At 44.0% G+C, this 15367-nt stretch overlaps 1 protein-coding gene across 4 annotated transcripts in view; it reads right to left on the bottom strand.

The window, feature by feature from the left end:
• Positions 1-15367, bottom strand: part of DENND2B (DENN domain containing 2B) — a 173904-nt gene that overhangs the window by 118364 nt on the left and 40173 nt on the right. The window contains exons 5-6 of one of the 4 annotated variants that reach the window (XM_049713964.1): positions 5229-5322; positions 4826-4929 (exon numbers count right to left, since the gene is read on the bottom strand). The exons of the other annotated variants lie outside the window; for them this stretch is intronic. The gene's annotated coding sequence lies outside the window, so the exon portion shown is untranslated. The remainder of the gene's footprint in view (positions 1-4825; positions 4930-5228; positions 5323-15367) is intronic. 4 annotated transcript variants of the gene reach the window in all.

Genomic DNA, 15367 nt, shown 5'->3' with positions numbered 1-15367 from the left:
GTACTCTGGAACTCCTAGAAGTCTGGACATTCCCATCTGTTCTAATCCTAGCCTGGTCACCCTTTTTTATCAATGACTCGGGTAAGGCACGCTTATCAAAAATGCACATAACAAATTAATTGGGAGGGAAAATTAACATATTAGAGATAATTCCAAAAAAAGGGCCTCCAAAAACTTAGAACCATAGGTTAAGTATAACAAGATTAAATTTTAAAAGGACAAAAGATATCATTTTACACTTAAGTTTATTAAAAAAAACTGCATGACAACAGGACGAAAATGGTAGAAGTAAATTTTTGTGACTTTCTGTTTGAATAAAAAAAAAAGAATGGTATAAGTGAAAGATACTTGAGGAATGGTTCAATATGAGTCAACTGATGAGTCCCTGTGATTTTGAGTTTACTGACCGACATACAGAGTCCAGATCAAATGAGGTCCATGTCTTACTTTGCTCCATTCTGGTTAGAACAATAGTGTATCCAGGGGACACACACTATATTTGCAGACCCAAGGGTAACAGAAGCCCTAATAATATCCCAGGCAAGTATGCTGAAGAGAAAAAGAAAATCAAGTCTGTGGAGTCCCTTAAATTGAGAAATAAGATAACATCTCTGGTTCATGAAGCTCTTAAGACCCCCTACAGAACAGGAAGATAAAAAACTACCCCATGACTTACTCCCCATGGAGTCATCTCTGGGAACTAGTGGCTAGATGCGATAAAGAAAGCTCACAGAAAGAAGAGACAGCTGAGCCCTGCCTGATCTGCCCTTTGTGCCTTCCACTACTTACATGAGAGTCTCTCATTTGGGGCTCTGACCATCCAAGTTCTAGTGAGGATGCTGAGAAGCTCAGGAATGCAAACAATTCTTACCCGTCATCTCCCCAAACCATGGTTCATCATGATCAGAATTACAAAGTGATGTTTTTAACCATCAGAGTGAATTCTTGTGGATCTTTAACCTTCTATACTAAGCTGTCATCTGATAGCTCTTGTGAGCAAGGACTCGGCTTTGACTGTTGTAACTGAAACATTAGACAGTAGGAATGCAGCAGTTCAGCTCCATCAGGCATTGCTGGGACGTATACATACCAGCGTATCTCCCGTAATGAGAAACTACCGTGCTTCTAAGGACTTAAGAAGAATCAGGAGGAGAGAAGAGCAGTGGCCCCTCAAAATTCGGTGCTTATCCTAGGGACATGGATGGTGGCCCTGGTCTACAGATGAGTGTCCTACTAAATAAACTTCAATGTCCTATGGTAGAAGATGCCATTTTTTAAACCCTTCTCTCTCTTTTCCCCCAAGGATAGGAACCTAGAAGTTTCTAATTTATGCAATGATTAGCTCCTTCCTTAACAATACATACACTAGGTGTATCCCATTTTTATGTAAAATAGAGCTAGTCTGCCTTTTGTATAAAAAGAGGTGCTTATAAACATTCATTTACTTAGAGATCAACTCAGAGAACAGGTGAGATGATGAGAGGAAAAACAGAGGAACGTGGAGGGAGAGAAGAGTGCAATTTAAGATCCTGAAGGACAGAAACAGGAGGAAGCTTGTTTGGAAGTCTGAGAATAGCATATCTGGGGGAATTCCTGAGCATTACTCCCTGGGATGTCAAAGAACATATCTGAGTAGCACTTAGCCTTTGAAGGAAAGAAAAAAATTCAGAAAGCCTATATTCCTTACCTGGGTGAACATGATTGTCTATAGCCCATGTAACGGGTTAGCTGACGCTGCTAATGACAGCATTATTAGGAAGAGGGCAGAGTAAAACAAACAAACAAAAAAACACACAAAAGGTCAAGGACTACTGTCCCCAGCACAGCAGTTGCCAGCAGAAGACTTCTTTCTCACAAGCTGTGGGACTCCAGAAGCTATAACTGGGAGACACTGGCTCTCCTCATACCCAAGCAAGCAAAGGAAGTCAACCACGTTAAGAGACCTCAAGGTGATGAAAGACTGCAGCCACTCATCATCGACGCAGATAACATCTGCAGTCAGTGATGCAGGGACACTCCTCTTCCAAGGAAAAGGCCCACAGGAGCTGAGGAGGGGAAGTTTACTCAGGAAAAATCCACCAAGAAAATGAGGCATGACTGTGTCTATGTGCTTCCAAGAGAGTAACCACTGCTTATTAAATTAGTGTTCCTCTTCAGACTCAGGATTTCTCCAAACACAGCCCGCAGAAACATAGCCACCAGCCAATCACGAAGGGTCAGAGACCCAGAGACAGCTGTGAGAGCTGTGAGAGGCGAAGAGGAGACTAAATTGGGCTGTGGAGGTTTGCAAAATGATTTTGAGGACAGTGAGGGTGACCCCAACTCTATTTTTCTTTCTTCAACCGTGATCTCTCTCTGCTCTGTCTCCTGCTGTATGGGGCGGTGAGAATGAACACAAGGAGGGAGATCAAGAGCTCTTTGAATAGAAAGCAAGAACTTGAAGGGTAATTGACTGTGGAGGTGAAGGAGGGTCCAGAATGACTCCCAGGTTCCGGCTTGATCGCTGAGCACCAGCCACCACAGCAGGGAATAGAGACAAAACAGAATATTCCAAGGTGCTATGCTGTAGTCATGTCTGAGTTTAACCAAGAGAGGAAGTTGCTCCAACACAGGAAGTTATCTAGACAAGACAGACAAGAGTGGAGAGAACAGAGATGGAGGAAGGGGAATTAGACTAGAAAAACAGTTAAGGAGAAAAAATAAAAAAGGAAAGGAAGGAAAGAGGAAAAGGGGAATGGAGAGAAGTGCATGCATGCGTGTGTGTGTGTGTGTGTGTGTGTGTGTGTATTTTAAGAGGAGGTGGGGAGAGGACATGGATAACACAAACAGCCATAACTCTGCAAATACTGAGTTCAAATATCGGCCACAGCCTACTAACAGCAGAGTGTGTCCTCTTCGGTAGTTAGGTTCTGGGGTCAGCATATAACATGAAAATCATGTGGAAACAAATTACTCTTGAAATTCCCTTCAAAAGGCACCACCCTGGAAACCAGCCACAGTCTCTGAGGAAACCCAATTCAATACTTTTCATATACATTATTTTCATGCACTCTTAAGAATCTCAGAACTAGAAGGACCCGAGGAGTCCGTCCTCCTTATATAGTGGTTCTCAAAAAGAGTTCCTAGTAGCAGAACCACTGATTTAGTCTGAAGCTTCTTGAATAAGCTTCATTTTGCTCAGAGAGACCGGTAATCACCTAATGTCACCTAACTAGACAGGACTTTTCTCTGACCCCAGACTCCTTCCTCCATGCTTCTCGTCTTAAATTTCCCCTAGGAGATAGAAGGCCAAGATTGGAGGTCCCATTATACCACTAAATAGTTGTGCGAGTTGGGAATAGTACCCTCTCCTTTCTTGGCTCTAATCTCCCCATCTGGACAATGAAGCCAGATTAGATGAACTCTAAGAGCCCAGACAACTCTGAGATACGTACTGAATGAAAAAGTGCTTTGAAAAGCACTTCATAAACATAAGATATCGTAATGGTCAACTCTCACAGGGCAGAAATGTTGGCATCCTACGTCTTTCCCCTCAATTTTACCCTTAATATCCCATGTCCAGGTCCTACTTATTCTACTTTTGAATATTCTCTAGGATTCACCCCCTTCCTCTCTATTCCAGTTGCAGACGACCCATACTCTTTGGTGGGTCTCCTTACTGCCAATCTCTGTCCTCTCCAAAATTAGCCTACTCTCTTCCACAAGACTGCTTCCCACGAAATTCCACTTTCGCTGCATCCCTTCCCATCCCCTGAGCACCAAGGCAGATCGTCGTTGCAGGGACCCTGGAAAGCCACACCCTTTCTATGTCCCTGCTGTTCTCCACAACCAGAACACCTCTCCTTTGATTATATAAAGTCGATCCAAACTTCAAAGATCAGAAAAGATCCTGCCTCCGCCAAGAAAGTTTTCCTATAGTTTTAAGAACCTTCTTATTTCTGAACTATAAACACATTCACAGTTAGTAACCAAACACAGTTAAGATCTCTATATTCTCTATTTGTTTAACAAATTTTGTCTCTCCCAATAGATGATAAATTCCCTCGGTGATTAAAAAAGCTTTATATAATATTTGAATCACAATGTTGGTTAAGCTGAAAAATTCAGCTAGTATTATTGACCGTTTGATGGCTGAAAAGCAAGGTCTTTTGCCCTTGACCTTTCGCAGGAAACGTTGGGGGTGCGGGGAGTGGGGAAGGGAAGGGGTGGAATCAATACTCCTCCAACTCCTGAAGTACCTTCCCACCATTTCCTCCCAACTTTCACCTATTCTGTTTGAACCCTCTATCACAGGTTCAAATCAACTTCTTCCCTAAGGATGAGTCTCAGCACATCAGAGCAGTATGCTCTGTAATATTTAGTTATATTTAGGCAGTTATATTTCGCTCCATTCTTAATCCTGATCAGTCTTGATCAGTCCGCATGATAGCAGCAGCTGCTTACAACCCCTGACAGTGACGGGAAGGTAAAGGCAAGAGAGAAATGCAGAAGGAGGAAGAGCCAAAAACTAGCAGGGATTTTGTAATATACATTTCAGATTTGGGCCCTTGAGGGAGGTCTGCTTCAAATTAAGCCCCATCTGTTCTCAAGCGCCAAAGAGGCAGGACATCCATGGGAAGGCTCTGTAACCTGTCAGCACATAGACACCTCTATAGGCCATGCCACTGAGGACTGCAAAAATGCTTCTCATCCTTAGGGAGCCAACAAACTGGAGGTGGGGACTCTGACTGGCCATCCCTGCCAAGGGATGCTAACATGTGCTGTCACCACCCAGAGCGTCAACGTAACCAGACTGGAAAGACACCCAGAAGACACATGCTCTTACCTGCCGCCTCTAAGCTCCTTCCTCACAAAAGGCATCTGCTGCACCCATCTCCAGAGCCAAAGATCACAGGAAACCGAGCACTAATCTTCCTCCTCGGACCCTTCCTTCCAGAGTGGCAAGGAGACAGGGAAGCAAGTCAGAGAAAGTTTTAAGGAGAATCAATACCACACGGCACCCCATGAAAAGCTAGCTCCTGGTCCCAGGACTGCAAGAAAGGGCAACTCCACATTCAAACTCCTGGTTATCTCCAGGGGCTGATCTCCATGGAACTGCCCTCGCATTCTGCATCACAGAGGCACGAAGCAACCGCACCCCACAGAGCCCCAGAGGCAGAGAGTTAGGCAGAAAGGAATGCAGACGGCTTCCCAGAAGTGCCCAGCAGAGAAGAAAACCAAGAGCTTACCACAGCTTCCTGGGCCCAGAAGGGGAGGAACTAGGCTCTCAGAAGAAAGACTTCAGCAGCTCAGAGACCTTGAAGGTCCTCATATCTGAAAGCCCTAAAGACGAGAAAAGTACCGTGGTGGGAATACGCCTGGACAGAACAAGCCTGGGCTGGCCCCAGATGGCTTCCAGTAAGCAGTGGCTATGCTGAACGTGAGCAAGAGTCTTACAGAAACCCGAAGCTATTGATGGCCCCAAAGGAACCCAAGGCAGGCCTGGGATGGGGATGTCTGAACCACCTAGTATAAGCTTTTGCTGGTGGCTTTACCACCTGCTTTCCATGCAGGGGCTTCATTTTTTTCCACATCTTGCGGGAGGAGGATGGAACGAGAGCAGGTACCCAACATCTGACAGGAACACAAAGCTACTCAGCAGATGGGCTTCATAGGCTCCAGTGCCTCCCAGCTCTGTTCTCTTTGTCATGCTCCAGAGGACACAAAGCTTCTTCCATTCCTACTGTGAGTTGTAGGCTTCCCAAGGAGCCCCACCACAGTTCCCAGAAACCCATACAGAGGCAAGGCTGAGCAAAGAGGAAGATCTTCCTTGCAGACGTGCTTTCTCCAATTTGTCACATATTATGGCTTTGTGAGGCTCTGTTCTAGGATAAGCATAGGGGAAGGGGCAGAACGTAGAAAGGAGGTGATTCGGAACACCTCCTGTTGTATACTAAGCAGCCACATTAAACATACCAAACAAAAATAATCAAATAATTTTAATTGAAAAATGAGTTAAATCATAAACTGCTTTCCCTTCCAAGAAAAGGGCAATTCCTAATACAGATTCCCAAAAACCCAGACAACGTTTCTCCTTCTCCTCTCATATCTAACCCCAGTTTGGAAACCCTCATCAGTTGTCAGCATTAAAACAAAATACACACAGACACACAGAGACACACACGTCTGTTCACTCCTCAAAGCCTTGTTCCCACAGCCAAGGTTACAAGACCCTTTCCAACTTCAGGTCCCTGTGGGGACAGCAGGAGGCAAGAATTAGACGAAGGCTTTTCCCAAGCAAAGGCCTTGTCTCCCAATAGGATTGGGGGTGGCTTTAGACACCCCCAAGTGCAGGAAGGAGGCTGAGCACCTGGAATCCCCCCTTCCTCCACAGCACCAGTAAACCAGCTGACGTCATCTCTCTGGTAGCCACATGTCTGCCTCCCAGCCTCTGGGATTTTGCCCATCCTCACCTCAAGATTGCAAAATAAGTGTCTGGAGCTAGTTAGTTCAGTTACTTACAGCCTGGTACCAGTGAGACAAAGGTGAAAGGTTTGCTCCTTATACAAATCATTAGTTTCACCCTGCCCTGTGGCCATAGGTTTTACTCCCGTCCCTTGATCAAAATGCATGCTGCTTTTTGCAGAGACGAGACCAAAGATGAGCTCAAACCATCTCTGGGCACCACAGAAAGAAAGACAAAGGAAGAGGTAATCAGTTACGGACCTACTTCTTTAGAACTACATGACATATACTATCCCCAGGCAAAAACATATGGATAAACTTTCCCACTCTAACAGGAAATTCTCAGTCACTTGGAACCTAGTAGAGCTTGGAATTTTATTCAAAAAATTGTTCCATTTTCCTGAATTCTTCATTCCACAAAGAGATGCTACAGTTTACACACAGAGCACAGGGACATCATCAGTTTTCATAAATTGGCAGCAGATTTATCCCACTGGAAATAGACACAGCTTCAAACTAGAAGCTTTCCATTTAAGACCTGACACAGCAACACAACAAGAATGTATTATTTCCTACTCAAGAATAGGAGCAGATAATTCAATTAACTCCACTAAACAACTTGTTTCAAGAATGTGGTCCTGTCATAATTGGATCATGATATTCAAAGTAGGGGGACGTCTTCAGGCTTTAAGCTAAAGTATTTCCTGAAGTTACACATAGCAAAAAAAATAAATAAATAAAAATAAAGAGGGAGAGGGAGAGAGAAGAGCTTAGTCAGGCATGGCACACTCTAGTACCTCCAGCTGCCACACAGAGACTCAGACCAAAGGAAGGACCCAGCTTTCCTGATGGAGCACCAGGCCTCCTTTGGAAGCACTTTTCTTCCTCTCCATATGACAGGAATGGAGTTGGCCCCTTCCACAGCAATATCACCCTTAGGGGCCAGAGGATGAAGACTGGTTTTGCACTGAACACTCCTTTGTCAGTCAGTCATCTTTACAAGTTGAAGAAATTTTCCCAAAGAAACAATATTAGATATGGTAGCTGCATGCCCAAATAGGCTCATTACTGAACATGGCTAAAATACTGTTTATATAAAGATACAAGAAAAATTACCTGTGTAAATAAATACTTGCAATAAAACAAAACATAAGAGAAATAAAATTAAATAATTTTTACATATCCCAAAATTGTGGTCCTGGAAGAAGGACAGATTAATTGAAAGATAGGTATTTTTAAGGATTCCAAAAGGTATTCACAAGGACAAGACTGACAGCACTCATTCTTCACATCATCTCATTTCACTCCCAAATGTGTGACTTTCCTTTCCAAAGTATTCTTGGTATCATGCTTATCAGCTATGACTGGGGCTAGCTTTCACTCCACAATCAAAGAGGGAAGGGGACAAGGAGAGTATTTCTTGAGGTAACTACGCAAAACAGGTAGAAGAGAAAGAGAGTGGAGAAAGAAGGTTAAAGACGATGTGAGTAGGATTTGAAAAACACCTACCTGAAGGGGAACTATGAGCTATGACTCCTGAGAAACACAGAAGGCAGAGGGTTTGTGAGTATCCAGGGCTGGAGTGGCAGGGAGGACACATCGGGCATTACGTGACAGCTATCAGTTGGGCCATCTTCCTAGGACAAGTTGGTTTAAGAACAAGTGAGACGGGGGAAAGTACCAAATAGCCAGACATGGGCTCACAACTCTTATCAAGCCCCAAATCAAACCATTATTTCGCCCAGACGATGCTGGCATTCACAACAAACACATCTATAGAGCCTATAGGAAATGTTTATGCCTGTTCTCTTGGAGCTGGATGAGTTGGAGTACCTAGCTATCTAAAGGAAAGGAACTATCCCAGAGCTCCACGTCATCTAGCTCTAACAGTCCCAGTAAAGTAGAAGGCATCCTCACTGGTGATGTAGGGTCAGGATGGAGTCAGAGCATATAGAGTACGTTAAAAAAACAAAAACAAAAGAGAGAGAAAGAAAGAGAGAGAGGAAGGAAGGAAAGAAGGAAGAAAGGAAGGGAGGGAAGGAGGAAGGAAGAAAGGAAGAAAGAGAGAGAAAGGAGCACTGTGGTGTATGTCACAGGGACTTAAGATAAATTAAAGGATTGCAGAATAGCAAAGAAGGCCCAGTTGAACACATACAGAGTCAATTATGTAACTCTTCTCCCCAGAACTACTCTACTCAGTTCCATGACTTTCCCTAGCAAGGTGCAGCAGCCTGAGAGCCTCCTGAGGTTGGGTGTAGCAAGAGTGAGTGCAGGTCCTTATCACTAACCCTGCAGGGACAAATATCCCTCTGAACTCATTTACCAAACTTTCTGCTGATTATGCCTGACACAGGATCACAGGGCAGCAAAAGACTGTGGAGATGTCTTCCAAATCTGCACTGGAGGAAACCAACACAAATCTTTAACTGGAAAGAAAAAGTATAAACTAGGCAAGACCTGATTAAATCCCAGAATCATTTCAGAAGGGGACAGGGAGAGATCAGGAAGAAATGTACCTCTGCCTATCTGAGTATGTGTGTGAGAGCTATGGTTTACATAGGCAGACGTTAAACTACTTTGTTCTTCTTCAAAAACTTGCCTCTCATGAACACCAACGGGGCATCTCTCAGTTCTTTTGTCTACTTTTAGCTCCTAGTTCCTGGTGATAGGATCCCCCAAATATCACCCCCTTCCTTGCTGGAACCAAACCATACCACCTTCAGGGCACAAGAACTGGAACGCAGCCATGCACAGAAGGAGTGATCAACAAATGCAGAAGTTGGACATCTTAGCAAACATTTAAGGTTTCTGGAAACTACTACTTCCAAGGACCATTCTCCACATGATGAGGAAATCAAAGCCAGGTGAAGATCTGGGCTGAGTTTCAAATATTTCTGGGTTTATGAAGGAGGTGGAAGGTGGGAGGCAGAATTCTGGAACTGAACCCACAAAAGGCCAAGCCTCCCACAACTCAAGGGTGACAGCAAACAGGTGTGGACCTAGAGCAGCCCCAGTGGTGGACAAGGCAGTTATCTCTTGAAGTCATCCTTGTCAGAGAATTTCCACCACTTTGTTATCACAGTTTATACTTTTTCAAAGTGACTAGACATATTCATTTTATCTATATTTGGATGTGAGTTTCCTTCTGGCTCCACTAATGATAGTCATGGTCACAGTTCTCTGCCTCTAGCCCATCTACTCTCCTTGATCCCCCAGGCTTACTCTCTGGGTTCCTAACTCCATAGATTCCCGTCTTCTTTATCATAAGGCCCCTTTTGACAAAATGAAATTGAGACATAGAAATGTGACTTGCACAAGATCACACTGCAAATTAGTAGCACAGCAGGGATTAGAATCCAATTCTCTGAACTCTAGTCCAGCACTCTTTCCAACTGACCACAATACCTCTGTTATAGGAGAAACATCTGCTCTGGAGCACCAAGACCAAGAATCAAAACAGTTTATCTGCATGTCTTCTTAAGCAAAACAACACAGCCAGAATGTTTGGCAGAGACTAACTAAATATTTCCTCTGTGATCTACGCCGGAGGGGAAGACTGTGGGAGTGAGGTAGGCACAGGACACAGGGAAACTGAAGAGAAAACCACTGCAAAGCCAGCAGATGGGCGACAAAAGAGGGAAAATGCAATCTTAAACTGAGGACAAGCTAGGGGCACAGGAATCAGATTTTTTCTTTAATGTTGAGATTTAAAATTAGGATTCCAGACCTAAACGTGAATGTAAACAGACTGTCATCTAAGAACTGACTAAAGAGAAGCCAGAAGAAAATGTATCACAATATCAAGTCATAAAGACAGGAATCTATGGGAGTGAGATGGGGGTGCCTAGGAACTCAAGGCTAGAGGCAGAGAAGCACTACCGCGGGGCATCACTAGTAGAACTGGAAGGGAACTCAAGGGACCTAGACAAGGTTCTTCCAAAAGGAGAAAAAGCACCAAGATCATTCAGCTGAAAGAAGGCTGGGGGAACAGAAGTCGTCACTGTACAAAACTAGGTCCCCTGGTTTAAAAAAAAAAAAAAGAAAGAAAAAAGAAATCTACCTGATGATGCAAGAGAGAAACTCTCCAAAGAGTTCGAAAGCTGTGGAATGGGAAAGTTCTTACCACCAAGGAAACGCCACTTGAGCTTTCCCGGAACCTTTAAGAAAGAAAAGGCTTCAAAGGGCATAGGACTCCTCAATTGTGTTAAATGAACAAAAAGAAAAGGGAGGCTTCCACAACAGAACAAAGAGGTCTGAGGCAGGCCTTCTACCACTGCCCCTGGGGGCAAAAGGGTTTTCTCTAGCACTCCTGTGACCAGTTATCTTAGAGAGCACACAGTGAGGTCAGCCTCAGAGAGGCTGTTTGCTGTGCCTGCATTCTCGTAGGCAGGCTGATTGGGAGCAAGCATGAGGTAACCTCACCAGCAAACGTGGCCACTGGTGGTCACCCTCGGGCTGGAGGAAAGGGAAAGAAAGAAACTGGAGCTCTTACCCTCAACAGGTTTATGTTCTATTTGAGCAGCCAAGACACACATCCCAAAGAACTAAGAGGGCTTCCCTGGTGGCGCAGTGGTTGAGAGTCTGCCTGCCGACGCAGGGGATGCGGTTCGTGCCCCGGTTCGGGAAAATCCCACATGCCGCGGAGCGGCTGGGACCGTGAGTCATGGCCGCTGAGCCTGCGCGTCCGGAGTGGCCCACTACCACACACACAAAAAAACAAACAAAAAAACCCCAAAGAACTAAGAAATCCTGCATCAACACTTTAGCTCAACAAGCTCCCATAAGCCATCCAGCCTCTGGGCTTGGAAGACTATTCCCTTTCTTAAAGAAGAGTACCGGGCTTCCCTGGTGGTGCAGTGGTTAAGAATCTGCCTGCCAATGCAGGGGACATGGGTTCGAGCCCTGGTCCGGGAAGATCCCACATGCTGTGGAGCAACTAAGCCCGTGCGCCACAACTACTGAACCTGTGCTCTAGAGCCCGCGAGCCACACCTATGAGCCTGCGAGCCACAACTACTGAAGCCCACATGCCTAGAGCCCGTGCTCTGCCACAGAAGAAGCCACCACAATGAGAAACCCGTGCACCACAACAAAAAGTAGCCCCCACTCACCCCAACTAGAGAAAAGCCCGCGTGCAGCAACAAAGACCTAAGGCAGCCAAAATTATAAATAAATAAATTTAAAAAAAAAAAACCTTTAAAAAGAAAAGGAGAGTACTGGCAACTAAGACAGTGATGAGCAAATGAGAAATGGTCTAATAGTCACAGAACATAGCAAAAGGGAATTTTAGGAGACAGAGGAATTGCTTCCTGATTGTGAACTGATTCACTCACTAGGCAAAGTCTATGAGACAAGGAGCTAAGCCAAGGAAAGTATTTTAAAAGGATAGGGGGAATGGAGAGGGCAGCTCTTCCCCAGGTGGAAAAATTGAGAAGGCAGACAAAAGGAAGGAGTGAACTCCATGGAAACAGGGAAACCCCCCACCCCAAAGCTTCATGTGTAATCAAAGGCAGAAAGGACCAAACTAATGTAAACAGGCCAAGGGAAGCTAATGTGCCCTTCTCCAGAGAGGCCAAAACACACACTTCCCCAGCATGGCCCTGGAAATGCGGAAGTTAGGTGTTCCCTTAGATGAGGCAGGCAGCCTGGGGGAGTTGGGGAATTCCCAGGCTGCTCTTGGGCATTTTTTTCCTCCGAGTTCCCAGGCACTCAGAGAGTTCACAAAAACTCCCGGGCACAGAGACCAAGTAGAAGGTAAAGCTAAGACTTTACTGCTTGGAGGAAAATGCAGTTTGCCCAAAGTTCCCACAAGAGAGAATCAGAAGAAAATAACCAGGAGGAACAGCAGGACAACCTCCAAATCTGAGCACCTAGGCCACAGGCCTGCGGGCTTCCCACAGTCCTCCTTAGCTCCGATGCAATAAACAGCTGCCCTGGAGAAAACAATGGGCCTTTGTCTGTGCCTCTGCCTTTAGATTATCTTGGAGAACCAAACAGGATAATTCCTTTAGAGGAGTGGTTCTCTTAAATACTGGCCCAGGCCATGATTAAAGTTTTTATCATGTACAGCATCCCTCTCAAATTCCTACCTGATCCACAGTGGGCAGTAAGGGTCCTGTGCAGCCCTGGCCTGGTACATGAACCAGTCCCAGACAGGTTCTGGCAGCACTCTTCCTGGAGCCCTCACCAGTCAGACACCAGAGCTATGACTTCTGCTTTCTCCTTGGCCTGGCCACAGAATTAAAAGCCGAACAACTTACCCACTTCTCTCCATTCACCAGAATATTCCATGTTGTGTGAATTACTCTGACGGTTGATGCTGTTTTCATCAACATACCTGTTGAAATGCACTATCAACAGTAACTGTGATAAAATAAAGTGTGAAGCAAGCTGGAGAGTCAAGCTTCTCCTGAGGTACTAACAAATAAAAATTCCCCAAACGGACAAACACATCAATAAATTTTATGTTGTAATTTTTCTTGATTCAAAATAGTTTAAATCTAACCTAATTTTGTAAAAGAGGAGAATTAGGTGCTTTCTTGCCAAGAGCTGCCCTATTATCCTATTTTAGTTATTGTTTTTAATTTATTATTCTGGTTTTCAAATGTCCTTTCTTATATGATGTGATGATGACAGGTTTGGGGTTTTTGTTTATTTTTGGCCTCTTTTCCTGGGAAAAATATCTTAAAATCTAGGAATTCTATATTGGCCTCAAAAACTAAACAAACAAACAACTGTGTTTTATGAAATTCAATATCCTATAGTATGCTAGTCTTTTCCCATCTTCCTCCACAGAGACAACTGGTGGCAAATGAATTGAGGAGCCATTTCTTTCAAACCACCAAGGACTAGATGCCACAGCACAAAATCCCTTCACATGAAACAGAGACAGTCTGAAGAATTCCTAGTATCTTCCTCCTCAAGACCTCTCTCCTCACCAGCATTACTCCTCTCCCCAAAAGCCTCCAAATAAAGCGTACTCAGAGTTTTTCAGAAAAGTTAGCTGGATACCATGAGTTCCCTAATTCAATCCAGAAGATCGCTCATTTTCCATGATTTCAGCACAAAGCATCATCACAATGTAGTGGAAAGGGCTTTGGAATCAAATGAACCTGGGTTCAAATGTGGGATCTTGGGAAAGTTACTTGATTTCTCTGAGTCATGATTTCCTCCTCTTCAAGACAATCAGTGGAATTTAGGAGCGTATCAAGCAGTGACTAGCACAGAGTAGGTCTCCTGCACTGACTCAGTTCTTGCTTGTCAGCATTCCCTCCTACTGTCCCCCAAGAGCCAGGCTCTTCAGAGAGTTCTTTGAAAACAGAGATCTGGAAATAATGAAGCCAAGTACAACCTTTTCCCACAAGAACTCAAAGTCATGAGGCTTTCCTTACCTTGCCTTGCTAGTTACATTCCATAGCTGTCCACAATTCCTTTCCAGCCTCTTTTGGAAAGGCCGGGGCACCTATTTTATGGTATAAATCTCCCTCTTCTCCTTCTTAAGAGCCTAGAAGAATAAATAATTAGGTGGCTCAGGGTTCTCTAAGGGCAGGGCTTTCAGTGTCATCCTGGAAACTATTAAAATGTGGAAAAACCACTCAGCTCACCACCTCATGTTTCTGTGTAGTATCGAATCAACCCTTCTGGAGTTCCTTCAATCTGCTCTGAGCAAATACTGAATCAGGTCTCTTGTACTTTGCTGAACAAATGTTCCAAACAGGCAACAAAAAAACCATAATCAATTTTTTCAAGACTACATACAGCCTCATGTTATAGTACTCCTATTTTGATCCCTATTAATGGCAGCCTCTCCATCAGGAAAGCAAAAGAATTCCCAGTATGAGATGGGCCAGAAGAGTGACCTCACATACTACCTTTTCCAGGACCATAGAATTTTACACAGTTGAATTCTTTATAACAAGCGTTATTTAGTAAATGGAAATGTTAAGCTTGATTTAATTTGCAGAAATTTGTAAAAGTTTTTCATGTAAACAAATTCAAAAATCGGAAAAAAAAGTATTTATTGGTCCAAAGATCTCAAATTTCAATTCCAAAATTAGAGTCACCCTTTTAAATGACAAGCAGATGACCTCAACCAAGCAGGTGGCCAAAGCGGGTAAGAGCCCTTGGACTCTAGCACTAGTCTCAGTCTGCCCATTGCTACTAAGGTAACAAAACCTGTAAGAGGAATAACCCTGGGTGGGCCTCATTTTACTCCCCTAGCAAAATGTAAACAAGGAACAGAAGATTACCAATAAGGAAAACAGTCACTGGGAAGGAAGCACCATTAATGGATCGCTCTTGCCCTCACTACCTCATGCCTGGCCGAGAGCTCCCTCCCCATACCTCCAACCCCACTGCATCTCCCTTTTGGGCCAAAGTGTACTTCTGGGCTGGCTTTAAGTCGCCATCTGGTTCATGCCACTCCTGCTATCTCCCCCAAAGTTTTCATGTTCTTTTATACCCCTGAGCCTTTTGCATAAACTGTTCCCTCTTCCTGGAATGTCTTCCCACCTCTATTATGCTAGCCAGCTCCAAGAGTCCCTCAAGATTCAGTCCCCACAGCACCGCTTCTAGCTGCTTTCGCTGACCCTGGGGCTTCCTTTGCATTTTTCCTTATTATTCTTCCCTTTCCTCGCTATCATACTCTATTGTAAATGTTCATTTTTCAAAGATGCCCTAAGTGAATTTTGCAAAACAAGTACTCCTTCCATATATTTAAATCAACATTTAAGAGATATACCTTCTGGCACGTAATAAACATTGACATTTTAAAATAAAATTACTACGTTACTCTCTTAAATGAATCCAATGAAATCTAAATACCACAGTGATTTGAAATCTACCATCATTCATTTAAAAAAAAACATGAAATTTTATGCCATTCTTTTTTTTCCATATACACTTATCATTTTTACTTCCTCCTC

The sequence above is a fragment of the Orcinus orca genome, chromosome 8 (genome assembly GCF_937001465.1).
Source record: "Orcinus orca chromosome 8, mOrcOrc1.1, whole genome shotgun sequence".
Taxonomy (NCBI): Eukaryota; Metazoa; Chordata; class Mammalia; order Artiodactyla; family Delphinidae; genus Orcinus; species Orcinus orca.
This window is presented reverse-complemented; position numbering and strand designations above follow the sequence as displayed.